The sequence below is a fragment of the Catharus ustulatus genome, chromosome Z, assembly GCF_009819885.2.
Source record: "Catharus ustulatus isolate bCatUst1 chromosome Z, bCatUst1.pri.v2, whole genome shotgun sequence".
Classification (NCBI taxonomy): Eukaryota; Metazoa; Chordata; class Aves; order Passeriformes; family Turdidae; genus Catharus; species Catharus ustulatus.
Genome location: NC_046262.2, coordinates 19,676,239 through 19,694,928, shown reverse-complemented (window position 1 = coordinate 19,694,928; position 18,690 = coordinate 19,676,239).

Here is an 18,690-nt window from a genome sequence, read left to right as displayed (position 1 = left end):
AGAGGAAAGGAAACCACTGTGATTGCAATTTTTGAAGCATGGTATGGAAGGTGTCCTACATAAAAATCAGATGATCTTCAGACCACCTCTGTTATGGGACAAAGAACAGAAGAGTAGGGAAGAGAGATTGGAGCTAGGCAGAATGTTTCAATTATTTCACATCCACTTGGTCATTGCTGAGTTTTGTAGTGCTAAGAACAGATTACAATTACAGGTGAATGTGTGTAGCAATCCCAGAGGAAAACTACAGTGTGACATTTCTAAAAAGACTTCCCACTAATTTTAGCCCCAAAATTCACTCCATTCTAAGCCATCTTGTCAATCAAAACTTAGTGCCACCAATAATGGCAGTAATGTTCATATCACATAAAAGAAGACTTAAATGATGGTTTAGTATTTCCTCTTACAATGTTATCAAAATTATTTACAGCAATATTTTACCTTTCAAGTGCACTGTTTTACATCTCTTTAGAGCTGCATCAATGAAAACATAAAGTTCTAAGTGTCCAAATGCCTCTCAGATAGTAAAAAAAAATCACATACAGTGAACTTCTCATGTTCCCTTGTCACTAGTTCACTCTCATTCCAGCCAGCACTAATCTCTGTTACTCTCTACACAGTTCTGTTAGGAACTAAAGTGTGCCTGCTACTACATTGTGCAAGGATAGATTAAAAGGAGATTAGGGGGAGGAAAAAGAGCTCTGTAATGAAAATAAACCCAGCCTTTGATGCAGGCAGAGACAGCATTAGCAGATTCACACACTCACAGTCACACTGCAGAAGGCAGCTTATTCATCTGGGTTCACACTGACACTTTTTGCACAAGCCGCATCAAAAGGCATTCACAACTCTGCCCGAAGTTTTTCTCAGTTCTCACTTTTTTGTTACATTCAGCAATGAAACATAACGGTGGCCCATGGGAGCTATGAGGTTGTCACAGGAAGTGGGAAATGACTAGAGCAGGTAGACAGGTGAGGGAGGCTGGAGAGCTGTGGGAAGTAGTGGATCATCTCCAGAAGGAGCAATAAGAAAAACTCCAGCAGGGAAACCATAGCCAGGGAGATGGGTGGGTAGTAAGACATGGAGGTGGATGCATAACATCAGGAAGGCAGATGTGCTCTGACAGCCTTGCTAAGATAAGCAGAATGTTCAGGTGGCTGACAATGCCTAGGAACCCAAGGTTTTCTTGCCACATGTACATATGTCCTAATAAAAGGTTAGGCCTGTTTGTTATTAGCTTGCCTGTGCAAGACATACAAGATGCACACCAACAAATTAGTACTGAACTCTGAATATGTAGAATTTTGACTTTTCATATTTAGTCTCTTAATCCCAATATTACTTTTAATTCATGTACTATACGTTCAAATAGAAGTAAGGAAAGACAAGCAAAATCACTAAAACTTATTGAAGAGTCATATTCCCAAGCTGTCATCAGAGTGCCATGCTAAATTTGTTACAGTAATTTCACGAATACAAGCCTCACTGAGTATAAGCCGCATCTCTGGGTGTTGGCAAATATTTCGTTTTTTGTCCATAAATAAGCTGCACCCGAGTATAAACCGCTCTGTCGTTCGCAGCGAGGACCCACGTGCAACAAAGTTGCCAAATACTAACAGAACCACGGCAGGGCAGGGTTTACTGGCTTGGCTCGGGCTGTGCGGGCTCGGCCCGCTCGGGGCTGCCGACGGGGCCAGGTGGCCCAGCCCGGCGCTGCCGCTCGGCGGGGCCGCTCGGGGCCAGCCGCTGCTGCCACTGGGCTCGGTCACCACCGCCCGGCGCTGCCCCATGGTGGCAGGCAGGGACAGAGCCCCCCTCGCTCCCGCGGCAGCGGGCGGGGACGGAGCCCCCCGCCTCCTCCCCGAGCCGCGGCAATGGCGGCGCAGGGCTCCCCCGTCTCTCCCCGGGCTGAGGCAGAGGAGGGAAGGAGAGAGCTCTCCCTCCTCTCTCCCTGCCCCCCGTGCTGCCTGCAGGCAGTCAGGCTCCACCCACGGTGCAACAGAGTAACAATTTATAACAATCGCAAAATGCCGACTTTGCAGCTACTCGGCTTGGCACTCTGGCTGGCACTTCTGAGGTTGTAAATGTCAGAAAATTATTCACATATTAGCCGCTCCTGAGCATAAGCCGCATTTCGGGTTTGGGAGAAAAATCTTAGTCAAAATGGTGCAGCTTGTATTCGTGAAACTACTGTACTTGCTCAGAAAACTAGAAATGTGTTTAAAATGCATTCAAATTTGATTAGATATGGTATTTCTTTTAAAGAACAAAGCCCAGATTGATGTACTCACATGAAAATACAAAATGTGATCCGATTTTAGTTTTTTTTATTGTATCTTCTCAAATTTGTTTCAACTGGCATAGTTAGCAATCATTAATAAGCGGAGTGCTCTGTGGCAGCTTATTTTCCTTGAGCAAAAACAGAACCATCAGGGCCACCTATATCTAGAAGAGTTTTCTACAAAAGCTGTTTTGGGGAACAAGGCTGCTCTTCCATTCCATTAGCAGGTCTCCTGTACTCCCCTCTGCTTTTCCTGCTGTGAATATTTTTTCAGATAGTCAGTCTCTCTCTACTCAGTGTGTCATTTATTATCCCATATTTATCCACGAATAATGAGCAACAGAGTGTAAAGTTCATATGGGACAAAGTGACTTCTCTTCCTTTATTAGCTGCAGATGCAAGCAAGCAAACACAAGATCTTCCATATCAAGCCCTACAAGTCTACACATGAGAGAAATTCAGTTTCCCAATGCAGCCAGCTCAGCACAATTGTCTTTAGGAGGCATGTACACCAGCTCTGACCACCCTCCTTAGCAATCCTGAACAAATCCCATCCTTGGAAGCCACTTTCTGCATCTCCCCCCAGGTAAGAGGGTAAATACACTCTCCAGTTTAGTTTTCATCAGTTTAGCAGAAAATCTCTCTGATTAGCCACTAGAGCAAGACCAGGTAGCTAGGAACAGTCTGTTTTCTTCTGTATACTGACAAGTTACAGGTGCAACACCTCATGCATGGTGATAAAACTTCTACCCAGCCATCATCCTGATGGATCCCTTCAGGCCCTGCACCATGCAACCCAAAGCTGTAGTAACCACCAACAACCAAGGAGGGAAAAACCAGTATCTGACTCATTAAATTATGTGGTGAAATAAAATATTTTATAGGCAAACAGATTTAATTAAGTGTATAATTGCCTCCAATACTTAAACTACACCTCAAAAACAAAATATATATTAAGGTTAATGAAACAAGAAAGAAAAAGCACAGAGATTGTCCTGCCTTACCTTTTGGAACCTCTGACACCTTCAGCCATAATCTCTTACTTATAGGAAGGCTTGTCACAGTCCCAGCTGAGTTCCTCTCTGAATAATCACAAGACTGATGCACTGGATCTGCCTTTTGGATTGTATTTGCTTTCAAGTCAACTCGGTTGGAGTTGCACCAACAGAGTGTCTAAGCCTTCATTGTCATCATGGACACTCACTAAGGAGCAGGTGCACTCTCTGGGAATTGTGTATAACGTGTCTGGGAAGTACATGATATAGCCCTCTCAAACAAACTTTATATCAAGCAGTTAGCAAGAAAAAACAAACAAATGACAAACAAACAAAGCAATAAACCCTAAAGAGAGCTCAGACTAGAACAAAACAGTAGGGCTATTTTGTGATCCTCAGTACTTCTGGGCAGTACTGCTTCCTCTGTGTCTGTGGTCACTCTTCCAGGATGTGGTGGAGAACTTCCCCTCTAGTGGATGCTGCCATTCTCCTTCCTCTTTTAAATTTGCTCACCTATCAGCCTACCTCTTAGTTAGTTAGAAAGTTAGTAGCTTTCAGCTGTCACTACTCAGTAAAGGCACTTCACTGGATATCACTCTCATGGGAATGTCTTCTTTTCTCAGCCTTGCTTTGCTGGCATTAAGTGGACAATTCACATTGCATGAAAATTAGGGAGAGTTTGTAGAGTGGAATGAATGCACACTGCAGGGTTCCCTGGTTCCCCACAGCCCTGACTCCCTTTGCAGCCTGGGCTAGAGCCCTGTGTGTTGCCTCACCCAATATGCAGCAAACAAAACTGCCTGGAGAACACTCATCTGGCAGCCAGCGTGTATCCTTTGTATCAACCACCTTTGAGAAACATGAAGCTATGTCTACATAATTAGGGAAACATGGCTCATTCAGTGTTATTCTGGTCCCACATCTCATGTTTGCCTATTTTATCTCTTAAATGCAATTGTGAGTACACTGGCATATTTGTTTTGTTTTCTCAAACCTGTTTTTCTCGTTTAAATAGTGTGTGATATATTAACTATTCATTGCAATTAAGAATAAAAAACCTCAGTAACATTGCAAGTAAGTAAGACCGTGCACACATTCCAAGGCTGTGATAACATCACAAGTCATGAGAGCTTTGCTTTTTTTTTGAGAGTATCATCTTGCCAGAATGACTGGGTGTGGATGTCTTTGGGTTAACAATTAGTTTTGTAGGGTTTTTTGGGCACAACTTTTGATTCCCTTGACTGTGTTTTTAAGATTGGAAGGATGCTTCCTAGTGCTAAATGCTGCCTCTGAATGTGACTAATTACACCAGAGACAGCCAGTGCTAGCATTGGTAGGAAGAACAGTTACGAGAGTGATCATTTCCAGGATCTCTCCAGCATGTGCCTTTTGGTGGTCTGATAGTGTTTAAAACTATAAAACTGCTTATTTTAGAAACTTTCTTTCCAAGATTCCTCATTAGGTGACCTCAAGCAATTGCGCTTCCTTTGATTAGAGATCTACTGTTAGCTTTCCAGAACAATTTGGAGCAAGGAAGTTTGACCCACTCCTGACCTCCAAACTGCAACTCTCATGACTTGTAGTACTGATGGATCTCCTAAATAATTGTATGTTCCTATCTCATTCTAAGATCTCTTGAATAGTGAATGGACCATGAGCTATAGTTCAGTGATTTTATCTCTGCTGAATGCATTCAGGATAGTACCTCCATAATAACTTCAAGGTCTAGCAGTTCTTTGTTTAAACTGATGAGGCCTCATTTCAAGTAGTACTTCAGTGTTTTTGTCTCCCTTCCTTCTTGGCTTTTCCATGCCAGGTATTTTTGTCTTCTTTTCCTGCTGGCTATTGCATGCCAACTAACTTATTGCTATGGCACAGAATATACCCCATGTGTCACAAGCATTTTTTAACAGAGTCTAAGCTGAATGTTGAATGAAGCCATATTTTCTGTAGAGGAGTTTTAATTATTCTTCAGTCTGTGGAACTGGAAAGTAAGGCCAGGTTGAGGAGGACTGGGTTGTCAGGAAGATAGCTGCAGGGAATCAGAATATATCATTACCTAAGGGAGTGGTATCCTCAGTATTCATCTACTTTAATTCTCTCACCAGACACATCAAATGACAGTGCTGTAGGGCTTAAAAAAATTGGGGCGAAGCTGGGGCAGCGGATGGCTTATAATGACAGCCTGTCTAAATGTCTGAGTGGCAGACAAGCGGAGAGAAAGAAGTTTGAGCTACAGGCTAGCTAAAGTGGAGTGATAATGTGTTTGGATTTAATCTGCTTTCCTTCTCTAGCTAGGTTTGACAGCTGGCTAAACTGGCTAGCTCTATGTGAGCTTTACAATGCTGTCTACTAAATTACTTGCTAAGAAAATAGAAATTTCATAGTCGTCACTGTTGTCCAGGACTAATCGTTACTTCATTGAGCACAAGAACTAAGGACTTGAATGACTGGCTTTATTGGCAGAAGTGAGAGGCAGTCACAACATGATTTTTTCCACACCTCCTAAAAGGGACCCAAGTTAAAAGTCCAGTGCAGGTGGAATTAGTGCAAAGAAGGAGGTCTCCAGGAGGGAATGCAGCTACAGTTCTGCCAGTCTCTCTTTCCCATGAAAAAAACATGCTTTTCCATTTCTGTTCACTGTTCACACATGAAAATCCATTTCCTACTCCCTAGGTAAATCTGCCGTGTGCTTCCCTAGGTGTGGTACATGCATATATACTTGGCACAATGGCCACTGGTAACCTGGGAAACCCCTGCTGGTCCCACCACGAGCTTGCTTCTGAGGCTGGTAGATGCAGCTAGGAGCCTTGCACATTCCATGAATTCTCATGGGAGGTGAGGTGTCTCATCAGCCCAAGACTTCTCTTCCTTGCCCAGACTTGATTACAATAAGCTGACAAGTGGGGGACAGTATAATGCTACCTCATCACTACAGCATAGGAGACCTAATAAACTTTTCTATTTCCTAAGAAAGAGAAAAGATGGAAAAATGAGGTGTGCCCACATGGAAGGGTGGGGTTGCTCTTACTCAGCTGCGTGTGTTTAAAACTTGGGCTTTTGTAGTCACAAGCCTCCACTAATAGACACAGAAGAGAAAAAGGCACTTCCTGATACAAATTCACACCATCTGAACAGATATCTAAAGAGGCCAGCCCTGGCAGGTGAATCATCCTGCCTTCTCCACAGACTAGAGAGGCAGACTAAACCTTCAAGTAGCAAAAATTAAGTCTGATGAGTTCAATATAGATAAAAATAAACATGATGATATCATCCCCCAAATGTTCTTCTAATGTTGATTTTTTTTTTAATGTTTACTGTTATCTGGAGCCAAACATTCATTTAGTAGTAAAACGTGTCAAACCAACTATTGTAGATCTCTCTCTTGATCAGCAGCAGGATAACTAATGCACCATTTCCACCCTGTGCAATGATAGCCTTTTAATCAAAGTCTACGCCAGATATCACAGCTCATGATATCCCAGGGGAAGACACAAAGATTTTTCTCTTCCACTCCCTGCTGTTTAAGCAGACAACAAAGAATTGCTCAAACATTAACTTGGGTAGCCACATATAGAGAATGCAGTATTATAAATATTCAGTACGTAGTATATAAGCTCTTTGAACTTACATGCCGCTCCATATTTCCAAATTGCTTACCTGTGATGGTTGTCAGCAAGTGTTGCCTTGCCAAGAAACTGTTTGTAAGAAGCTCACTAGCAACAGTCCTCATTTCTGCTCTCCTGGTTACACATCAGCTGACACTGCATCTATTTCCTGAAATGATGCAAGAACACACAGAGAGCAAGATCTGCATTTCTTTCCTGGAACAGGACCACAGTGAAATAATATCATTTGAGACAAAAAAGAAAAACCAAGACCAAAATGACATATCCTTCTCTAAACTACTACCATCCTGGTATTTAAAAACAATACAATAAGCAGGCACAGAGGAATATGGAAATAATGTCAGTGACAGACAAGTTATCAGTCAGTACATCTGGGGCTTCAGCACCCTCTGAATGCAGGCCTCTGCAAACATCATGGAAAAAAAGAGCTTGATGAAGACAAGCTGGCATTCTACAGAGATTTATAGTGGGGTCCAGAGAACCAAGGTAACATGACATTTCTCAAACCCAAGCATGAGGTTCTCTACTCCTTCACAGAAAAGATAATGTTTAATTGAGTGATTAGAAAATGACATCTTTTGCCCAGAGTGAATGTGTCAATTCTCAGCAAAGAATGCAATTTGAAACATATCCCCTTGGCAGCACTATTGCTCAGCTTTGGCAGCTCCTCACTCAGCTGCCTTCCACAAATCCCACTCCAAGCTGCCAAGTTTCCAGCATACCCATGGATCAGATTTGGATGCTGGAAATATCACTGGGTGTCTACAACTCAGGAACTATGACCTTCAGCAGTATAATGTCCAAGTGTCTCTCTGGCTATAGACCAAAGATGCTGAAAGGCCTCATAGAAAGAGAAACAGAGAGACCGTTCACATGTGCTTTAGCTAGCAATAGCATAACTCTTTCTAGGTTGTTAGTTTCCAATCTGCAGTGTGCTTGTTTTTCAGTACAGCTCTTTCAAAAGAAATAGAAAATACTCCAGCTTTAGAGCAATATCCATCGGTCATATGCTACATAAAGGGCCAAAGGCACACAATTCAAACAAGTCAACTGCTGGATGCAATGGACCCTGGAGGGCTCCCTTGATCAGATCATTGCCAAAGAGGAAGGCTTAGCTTTCTAGAGGAAGGGCACAGGAACTATCCTGGTTGTTCTTCATTTTCCCATACTTGCATGTTGAGAAGAAGCTTTAGCTCATTACCCCTTCTCATTAGCCCTACCTGTTCACCTCCTGTGCTTCCTGGCCTCCTCCATGGTGGTTCAGACCGGAGGAGAGGGCGAAAGATACTAAGGGCTCATGAAGGGCTGGTTTGCTTTTTATACAGACTCAGTGCAAGGACTAATTTGCTTCATATCTTGCTTAGTATTAAATCTTTGCAGTAAACAAAGAGCATGGGAATATTTGTTAGAGGCAAACAAAAAGGCCATAAACATCTCTTTCATATTTAAACAAATATTTGTACATCCACTCATTCCCTTTGCTCTGTCTTTAGGTGTGTATTTCTTGCAGTAACATTTGTCTGTGCTGGATTGATTTATTTATTTGCATGTTAGATTTACATCTCACAGGGGTCCATGTTGCTCAGGTCAAAGCAAAAGGCAGAAAAATATGAGGTTGTGCTGAAAATAAAACTTCTAAGTCATCCAAATAGTTTGGTATAGGCTTTGGTGACCTGTGAGTGGCTGCTGGCACTGACTGTGCCTGATGGAGTTTCATCCTTCTGTCTCAGCCTACCACCCCACAAAGGTGGTGCTTGATCTGCCATGGCCTCCACGGCAGCGTGACCCAGGGCCACCACTCAAGGGCAGAACTTCAGCCTCTGAGGGAAATCTACATTGCTAGTCCTTTCTGCCTTTTTCTTTGCAGTGAAATGAAACACATATTCTAATAATTTTAAAAGTACATTCTTAGAGCATTCATATTTTTCATTCCACATTACAGTGCCAAAATGTTCAGAACCAGCCCAGCTGTTAAAAAATTATGTTAAAGACTTAGAAAAGCATGACTATCTGAAGCCATTGACCAAAGAAAGAGCTGGTAGACCAACGTCTGCAAGATGAAAATATCATCAGGACACTTGTACTAGTTTATTAAGGAATCAGCAAAGTCTGCTCTATTCTGTCATTCTTTGGTTTTCACAGAATAAACCTTCCAGACTGATGCACATCATGAACAAAGGCCCATTTCTGGCTTAGGGATCTAGGGACTGAAGTGCCTTTTGTTTGGTCCTAGACTGAAAACAAAAGATTTCAATTAGGAATAGTACTCATTTTTTGAGCAGTTGTAAAACTGCACTCTGAATATGGCATTCAGCTCTGTTCCACTTCTGAAGTGTAGCTACTCAGTCTTGTGCTGTTGTGTACTCCTTCCTCATTTGTGCTGCACTGGACTTTTCTGAGCTGCACTGTTAGCCAGGGCAGAGGACTGGCATGGCTTAAATCCCTCTTGCTTCCATTTCTGTCAGAGCACACAGATTTAGAGATGAGCCTCTTCACTTTATGGAGGGTTTCAATGAAAGGACAATTCATTCACCGGCTGCTGGCCCTCAGCCCTGGGCTTGGTCATCCATTTAGGCCAATTCTCCCTTTGGGCATGGTCTAACATGCTCCCACAATGCTTTCAGTGGCAATCCTGCCCACTGAGCTGAGAGCACAATTTAGCTGTTAAAGATGACACAAATCCTGATGCAAAGTCTCTCCTTTGTTTTTTGTTATCTCCAAAAGAATTTCAGTCTCCCTTGCAGCTGTTATTTTTCTCCAGTAAAAACATTTTTGTGGTCTTTACAAAGAAATAATAACCATCAAAAGCCTCCGCTAAAAATAGCCCTGTGAAGCATTTAAAGTATCATTTCTCTTGCATTACTACTTTTAGGCATTATGCTCAACTCTGTTAGATGCCTTTTTAATGTGTTGTCTTAAGTAGCTGCATCTCCTGTTTCAGGGATGAAAGTAACACGCACATTTTTAAAAAACAGTCTCCAACTTCTGGTGGACAAAACTATTTCTATTGAACCAGTGAAAGTATCACCATTTGAGAATAGTGAAGATCCTGATATTTAACCCTTTATTACAGCGGTGTCTCTGGAAATGCTGCCATGTACCAAACCAGATACACTGCCTAGGACTGTGACTACAAAAAACAAATAGTGAGCTCTTCCTCATGGGTTACCTGCATGCTCTTACATTTAAATGAGGAAAAAACTACATATTAGTTCTTGGATTAGTATTTTTCAGATATAGCATCTTTTATGTCTTTATTCTATAGAAATATTTAATTAAATGCTGAATTTAAAATACTATGTAGAAATGAAACTCTGTCAATATGCTCTGCTCTTCCAAGATGTTTAAAAGATTGTGTTTAGGAGAAAATGCATCAAGAAGTCAGGAAAATGTGAAGTTTAAGCTGAGGTACTACCACTTTCTGAAGATTACACACACACACACACACACATATAGACTCAATAATTTAGTATGCCTTGCTCTAAGGGATCACTGTGTGTACACACACACACACAAACATTTAGACTCAAGATAAGGTAGAATATCTTGTTCTAGGGCATCACTTTGTATGCACACACAGAGACAAATATTTAGACTCATGATAATGTAGCATATCTTGCTCTAGGCCATCACCACTGTTCAGATGTATTATCTGTGTCTGGTTGAAATAACAGTTTTGTATGCTGGCAATGAAGAGGACTGGAAGATCAGTAATCTCATGTAGTCCCAGAAACACACTGCAGGCTGTACAGGACTCTCAGCTCCTTGCTGCTCACTCCTTGAGGGCCTCACTGTGGCTGATTCTACATCAGGACAGCTAAGTACCAGAAGCAGAGGAAGAGAAGCCAAACAGAAAGTAAGGAAGGCAAAAAGACATCCTCACAGCATCTGCTGTTGGCTTTTATATCCGTGAGCAGCAATGGAAAAAAACAGTGCAGTCATTGAACATATGGCTGAAATTGATAGGGAGTATCACAAGACTCTTTTTCATTCATAATTGTATGTCTCAGGTTTGGAAGAAGCAGAGATGTTATATTCCACTAAATCTTTTCTGCATATAAGGTGATTCTGTGGAAGACAGATGATCGGTTCTTTAATTTCAAAAGGGTTCTGGCACTATTAAATAGCTCTTCTTCAAGTGCAAGTCAGGTATCTTGTCTACCTTTATTGAAGAGGGCAGAACTGCTTAGTGCATCTTGCTGAAGATGAGTAGAAAATGTGTTGCACAACAGGGATCATGGGATTCCTTTGTTTTAGTAGCTAACCATTTGCCCTGTCTCAAAGGTGTGCTTTTCATTCAAAGGTGTTTCAGGGAAAGGAAATATATTGACTTTATTTTTGATGTTCCAGATGGTTACATGGGCTTTTTTTCTGTCTTAGAACTAGATTAAGCTCATTGTAGATAAGTAGAGAATATGACTATCTTAGGTTGCAATGCAAGATGTGACCAAAACTATGTATTCTACTTCCATCTGTTAAAACCAGGTGGGGCAGTGTTCTTTATCTCTTCCATGACCCATCTCTCATGACTCCAGGGGGATATCCTCCGTTAGTGGGCCAGCTGTTAAAACCAGGTGGGACAATGATCTTTAGGTTTTTCACAACCTATCCTTCATCCAGCAAGATATCATCTGTTAATGGGCCACTGAGTCCCACTGCATGACTGATAAAATTACATCATCTCACTGGGAGATGCTCCAGCCAAGGGGAGGAGCCAAGCATTTTGTACCTAGAAAAAAATCTGAGATTTGGAACATCACAGCAGTCTTTTTCCACTGGATTCCAGAAAACCAGACCATTCTACATCATCACTGGACTTTTGGAGGAAAACTGCACCCTTTACAGGACCACTGCTTCAACTGAATCTCTGTCACTGCAGTGGGACTGCAGCCACCATTTAATCAGAATGCTACCACTGTCCTCACTGACAGGGTGTCAGGTTTTATTCTGATTCTGTCAGTAGTTTTTTTTCATATTGCTTCATTTTTATTTTAATTTTCCTAGTGAAGAACTGCTTTTCTTATTCCCATATCTTTTCCTGAGAGCCCCTTAATTTCAAAATTATAATAATTTAGATGGTGAGGGTTTACATTTTCCATTTAAAGAGAAGCCCCTGCCTTCCTTAGCAGACACATGTCTTTTCAAACCAAGACAATGATGTATTTCACTACAAAAAGATAGACAAAACCAAAAACATTTTTGCAAAAGTACTTCACATACACCACAGTAAAACAAAGTTGTAATTGTCATAGGGAATAGAAAGACAGTGATCTAGTATCTTGACATTTTAAAAAAGAGCACTTTATGCATACTTTTTGCTTTCTAGATTTTAAATCTACCCTGCCTCCTCTTTTTCTGCTACCTGGACTGTAACCAATTCAAGACAAGAGAAGCATATATTATGACTCAGGAAGAACTCCATTCCTACAAATCAATAATTCGTCAGAAAGATACCATTAAAGGAAGAGAGTCCAGGAGTAGCAGGATTTGTCTCTAGTAAGACTAGTACATTTCTTTTCAGGAGAACCTTTGTACAGAGAAAGATAAGACTTTACAGTAAGGTTGGTATCTGGCACTAAAGCTTCTGTGCAGAAGACATGAAGATCTACTGCACAGAGCTCCATGGTGTGCAGCCTGACAGCAGTACCTGCTATGCAGATCAGGAAAGGATGGTAACAGCAGAGGCTGTGTACCAATAATCCAAGTTTCAGCTGAGACTCTCCTATAATACAGGCAGGAATCCCTTTGTGTCCCCTGGCTCTGTAAAAACTAGGCATCCTACCCAAACTAGTCATCTTGATTCTTTCCCTCTCGTCAATAGCGAGAAACAGAAAGTCTGAAAAGTAATTTATCATTCGTCTTATAGGTACATGCCTTAGGATAACATCATTCATTCTGAAAGAGACAGGTTACAGTCTTAACACCTTGCCTCTTTCAGAGATTTTAGCAGCCCCCAATTAAAAATGGCAGCACTGTCATATGCCACAGATGTGGAAGCACCTGTGAAAATGCTGCAGGAAACCAATTTTTTGGCTGCTGAACCTACTTTATGTGAACCTACTTCAGGATGCTGCAGATCATGGAATATAATAGACTCATAGGTAATATAATAATAATAGAATCATAGACTCATAGAACAAGGTGAGTTGGAAGGAATGCATAAGGATCACTGAGTTCATCTCCTGGTCTTGCAAAGAACTAACCTAAAAATTATATTATGGGCCTGAGAGTATTGTCCAAATATTTCTTGAACTCCGGTCAGCTTGGTGCTGAGACCATTTCCAACCGAAACCTTCAGGCCATTTCCTTGGGTCCTCTGACTGGTCACAAGAGTGAAGGCATCAGTGTCTGTCCCTCTGCTTTATGTTATGAAGGAGGTGTAAGTGCCATGAGGTGTCTCCTCAGCCTCCTCTCCAGGCTGAAAAACTGAGTGATCTCAGCTATCCCTCCAGATCTTTTACCATCTCTATGGCTCTCCTTTGGATGCTCTGGAACAGCTTTATATCCTTACAATACTGTGGTACCCAGACCTGCCCCCAGCACTCGAGGTGAGGCTCCCCCAGTGCAGAGCAGGACAGTCCCCTCCCTTGCCTGGCTGGTGATGCTGTCCCTGATGCCCCCAGGACACAGCTTGCCCTCCTGGCTGCCAGAGTAATGCTGACTCATGATAGTGCAAATGCCAGAATTTTTCAGAGCCTGATCTATACCCACATTCCCTCTGTGACTAGCCACAATGGAGCAGGGCTAGCAAGTAGGAACAGCAAGCCATTTTTGCCACTCAGCATGAAAGGGTGGGATGACACTTCTCCAGCTAGTTCCAGAAATAAACATTCTCCATTAACCGAGTGGATGACAATACAACAGACACAGTAGATTTGCCAAAGAATTCATTAGAGAGGATTCGTGTGATGTGGATTGCAGCGTGAAGATCCCTTTGCTAGGTTTAAGCTGCACCCCCCTATATAAGAGTGTGATCAAATGTTGAATTGTTTTAAGTTTTCATCTAAGAATGAAATTGCACACAGATGTAAATATTCCCCCCTGTTTCCAGAAAAATAATCTAACTCTTAACAGAAAGGGCATATTGCCTCTTCTGATTTCAGTATGTAGAAGTTGCATTGTAAGGGAATTTCCAGTGAGGTCCTTGTTGAATAGACTGGCCATATTTTCTTCTTAGATGTGTCCGTTAACCTAGATTTGTGCCACTGAAGTCAGTGAAATAATTCCAGCTTTTTACTCATGCAGAGGAGTCCAGGGTGTGCTGGCTGCAACATTAGCCTTCAGATTGCCTGTTCAAGCAAGTCCCACACCATTAAGCAAGTTTTTCTGCACAGAACAAACTACACTACAGAGAGGGTGGAGGTGGCTATGCAGTTAAAGCTCCAGTACTGGTCCAAGGCCACTTTGTACTATGTTTAGGAGGTTTAAGGGATAAACAGCCATACTCAGCCCGTGGCTCTGGATGACTTGGACTGCGAGACTCAGGGGGCCAAGAGTAGGCTTTAATGTCCCTTTTCTTTTGGAGTGTGTGGGCAGGGAGGGAGCAATTCCCTGTGAGAGCAGAGATCTCTCCACAGTGTAACTGTTCGCAAAACTCAGAGTCGCCCTGAATGAGGAGCGCAGTTAGTGTCTGGACGACAAAATCCTCTCCAGAGAGTGGAATTCTGTTCTGCTGTGTAACCTAAACCTGCAATATAAATGCAAAGCAAGCAGTTGAGTGCAAGTGTGTCTTTACATAAGCATATATCTGGGTATAATTGAGTTTTGACTTACTATTGATAAAGTCACAAATAAGAAGGAAAAGCTGGCATCTGGTGAACCCATAATTTCAGTGATGCTATAATCAGAACAAGAGAGGTTATTTGTGCAATATTTATGTATTATTCAAAGAATCTTTCCATTCCAGAATCAGACTTCTTGCTGATGTCTTAGTTTCTCACCCAAATAATAATGCTGAAGCTTTATTAGTTAATCAATAAGACATGATACAGGGTATGGTTATCATAAGATAATCATACCCTGGAGCATTTTGAGGCATGAGCCTTATGCTTCTAATCAGATTGGGTGAGATTATCTTTTGATAACCACGTCCTTGGGGAATGGCTCATTTCTATTACGAGAAAATTTTATGGTTGGGGAAAATGTGTTTTCCTGATGTAGGAAGGCGAAAATGGTACCTTAGAATTATCAGCTATTTCTCTCAAGCTGAAAAAAATCAGATTTACTTTTGGAATGCTTCAGGAGAATTCCTCACTATCCATGCTATTTCAAGGCAAAAATAACTTTGAGGCAGGTGATATGTTTGGAAGTCAATTATAGCCTACCATATATATATATTATATATATATATATATATGTATACACATTTCAAAGAAGCACATGGGAAAAATAGTCAATGACAGGTTTGCTGCACAGCTGTAAAACAAAGAAAGGTATTGCTTTGTTTTCTTGAATGACAACACCACCAACAAACCAACCAACCAAAAAAACCCCTCAAAAATAACAATAAAAAACCTAGATGATAGGTGCTGTTTCTGATGTCTGATGTATATGCTACACATCCAATTGCTGTTTGTATACATTAGAAGCCTATCTATAGTCATTTTTTGTCTACTGTTAACTGATATGAAATTGTAATGTTGGTTAAAATTTCATTTTAGGCAAAGAAAAGTGCACATTGCATTAAAACAGAAAGTAACCTTTTTCAAATGCATTGGCTAGAACTAGAAATTGCACTTGGGTGTATACACTGAAAACATATTCATACACTTTGGTTTTGTAAACAAACTCAGTGTAGACACTGACATATTTTGGAATTGTTTTCTGTGAGTATTCATAAGAAACATTAATTTAAAAGTTCTCAAATTTGCTTTCAAATGTGATTACAAAATTCAATTTTTAGGCATTTATGAAGATTTAGCTGTATGAAATGTCTGTCCACTCAATCAATTCATGGTCAGTATTCGTGACAGAATTCAGTGATTTTGCTAAGTGAGAGTGAAAATTAATAATGTAACCTTAAATAATAATAATTTCAAGACTTACGACTTAAGCTAGTTTTTTTTATCATTGGAACTAGCCTCTGTGATCCATTCTACCCTACTTAAACAGAGTGGGAAAGGAAGCCACAAAGAAAAATGAAAAGTTTAGTCCCAGTTTGTCCAAGATGTTATTACCTAAATATTGAGCACATCTCTACTCCATGACTTCATATGGACCTGAGGGAGCTCAGGGACAACCTGAGCCCATGTCAGGGGTCTTTTTTTGTTAGCTCAGGTGAAAGAGTTGCACTAGTGCCAATACACACAGGGCCTTTCTGGTGAACCTCTGAATATGAGCCTTTCTGCAGAAAGCAGATGGCACAGGAGGTAGGCTGTGACCTCTCAAAGAAGATCCAGCTGATAAGCCTTCAAAGCAAAGCAACAGCTGTTTTCAAAGCCTGCTGCAACCATGTTCTTCTGTGCTCACACTCATCCTCTCTCCTTGTTAAGATTTTTCTAATCTTTGTCTGTATTTTGTAGGTGTGTGTGATATTCTTCCATAAAACACAGGAAGATGTTTTTTAGATCAGGATGTTTGTTGCCCTTCCCTTCATCACACACACCTTCTCAATTTTATTTGCTACCATTATTCTCTGTTAAACTGTCTGTACAGCAACATAGCATGAGATTTTATGATCACTTTGAGAAGAGAACAAACACTAAAACTATTGCAACTAACTCAGGACGTTTTGTTAATCTACCAGGACAACCTTTTGTCCCTACATATTTCAACATGCACCTATTTCAATTATTCTGGTATGTCAGTATTTGTGACCAGAGAGGGAGTCATGAGAGATGGGATGGTAGCAGGCTCTTTGACCATAGTGAACATGAAATGGTTGAGTTTCAAATTTTCAGAGCAGTGAGGAAAAAGGACAGCATAGCTGCTACCCTGGAATTTAGGAGAGCAAATTTCAATCTATTCAGGGAGTTATTTAGCAGAGTGCTCTGGGAACCTGCTCTTGAGGGCTTAGGAGTTCATAAATGCTGCTCAGTGTTTGGAAACTACTTTTTCAACACAGAAGCAGAAAATTCACTGGGCGATAACTCAAGCAAGTGTGGCAGAAGACCAGCTTGGCTGAATTTCTCCTGGAGCTCAAGAGGAAAAGGAAACTCTATGATCTCTGGAAGCAAGGTTGGACCTCACAGGAAGGTTTCAAACCTTTACCTTGTATACACAGGCAGAAGACACGAAAGTTCAGAGTTGAAATTGGTTGAAATTTTTATGTCAGGCAACAAAAAAGGTGTTTTTATGTATGTTGCCAGCAAAAGGAGGTCTACAGTAAACATTGGACTGGTACTTTTTGAAGGTGGTCATCTGACTAAGAGGATTTTAAAAACAGTAGAGATATTCAACACATTTTTTTGCCTCAGTCTCTAATAACTGATTGGGGTACATGGTGCCCTGAGGCAGAGGCACAAGTGTGGGACAGTGATTTTCTGTTTCTGGAGACTGGCACTGTAAGGGACCAGCTGGATCAGCTGCATGTTCACAGTCCATGGCACCTGAGGCATTGGCCCCACAGTATTGATAGAGGTGCAGGATGTTACATCAGAACCCCTCTTGATCATCTGCCAAAGACCTTGGGAGCCTTTGGAGGTCCCAGCTGACTGGAGGCTATCCAATGTTATTCCATTTCATAAGAAGGGTGTGAGGGAAGACACAGGAAACTACAATTTTTTTAATCTGAGGTCAGTATCTGGAAAAATTATGGAGCAGATCACACTGGCTGCAGTTGAAAGGCACTTAAAGAATAATGCAATCATCAGGCAACTTTGTCAACAAAGTTTCACAAAAGGAAACTCCTGTTTAACTGGTTTGATACCCTTCTATTACAAGGTCACCTGCCTAATGGGTGAAGGCAAGGATGTGGATGTAGTTTTCCTGGATTTAGGAAGGATTAAAGAATTCTTAATGGATTAAGTTTGGATTAGGCCCTCTGATACTGTCCTTCACAGCATCCTTCCGGACATCTGTGCAGCTGTGGCAAGAGCAGGTTCACAGTGTGCTAGGTGAGGACCTGGCTGAAGGGCAGAGCTCAGTGCAGAGCACTGGGGGTGCATCTGGCTGGTGACCAGCCACCAGCAGTGTTCCTCAGGGTGCAGCTCTGGGACCAGTTCTGTTCCATGTGATTATCAGTGATCTGGATGAAGGATTGGAATGCACCTTAAGCAAGCTGGCTGATGACTCCAGACTGGACAGTGCTGGTGACACTCTGGAGGGACTGGAGGCCTGCATAGGGATCTGGCTAGCTTAGGACATTGGGCAATCCTCAATGGCATGACATTTAGTAACACCAAAAAAGCAGGGAAGGAGTGGCTGCTGGGCAGCCCTGCAGGAAGGGATCTCAGGGTGCTGGTTGATAGCAACTCGAGGGGAGCCTGCAGTGTCCCCTGGCAGCCTGGAGGGCAAATGGCATCCCAGGAGCCTTGAGAATGGCCTGCCTGCCACAAGAGAGGGGATTGTCCCCTGTATTTAGTGCTGTGCAGCCTCACCTGCAGTGCTCAATGCAGTTCTGTGCCCCACAAATTTAAGAAGGTTGTGAAGATCCTTGAGTGCATCCAGAGGAGGGCAACAAAGCTGGTGGGAAGGCTGGAAGGCATGTCCTGTCAGGAACTACTGAGGACTTTGGGCTTCTCTACTCAGTAGAGAAGGAACTGAGCAGTGCACTGATTCCTCTCTGCAGTTTCCTGGAGGGGAAACTGAAGCGGCAAATGTTGCCTCTCCTTGCAATCCAGTGAGA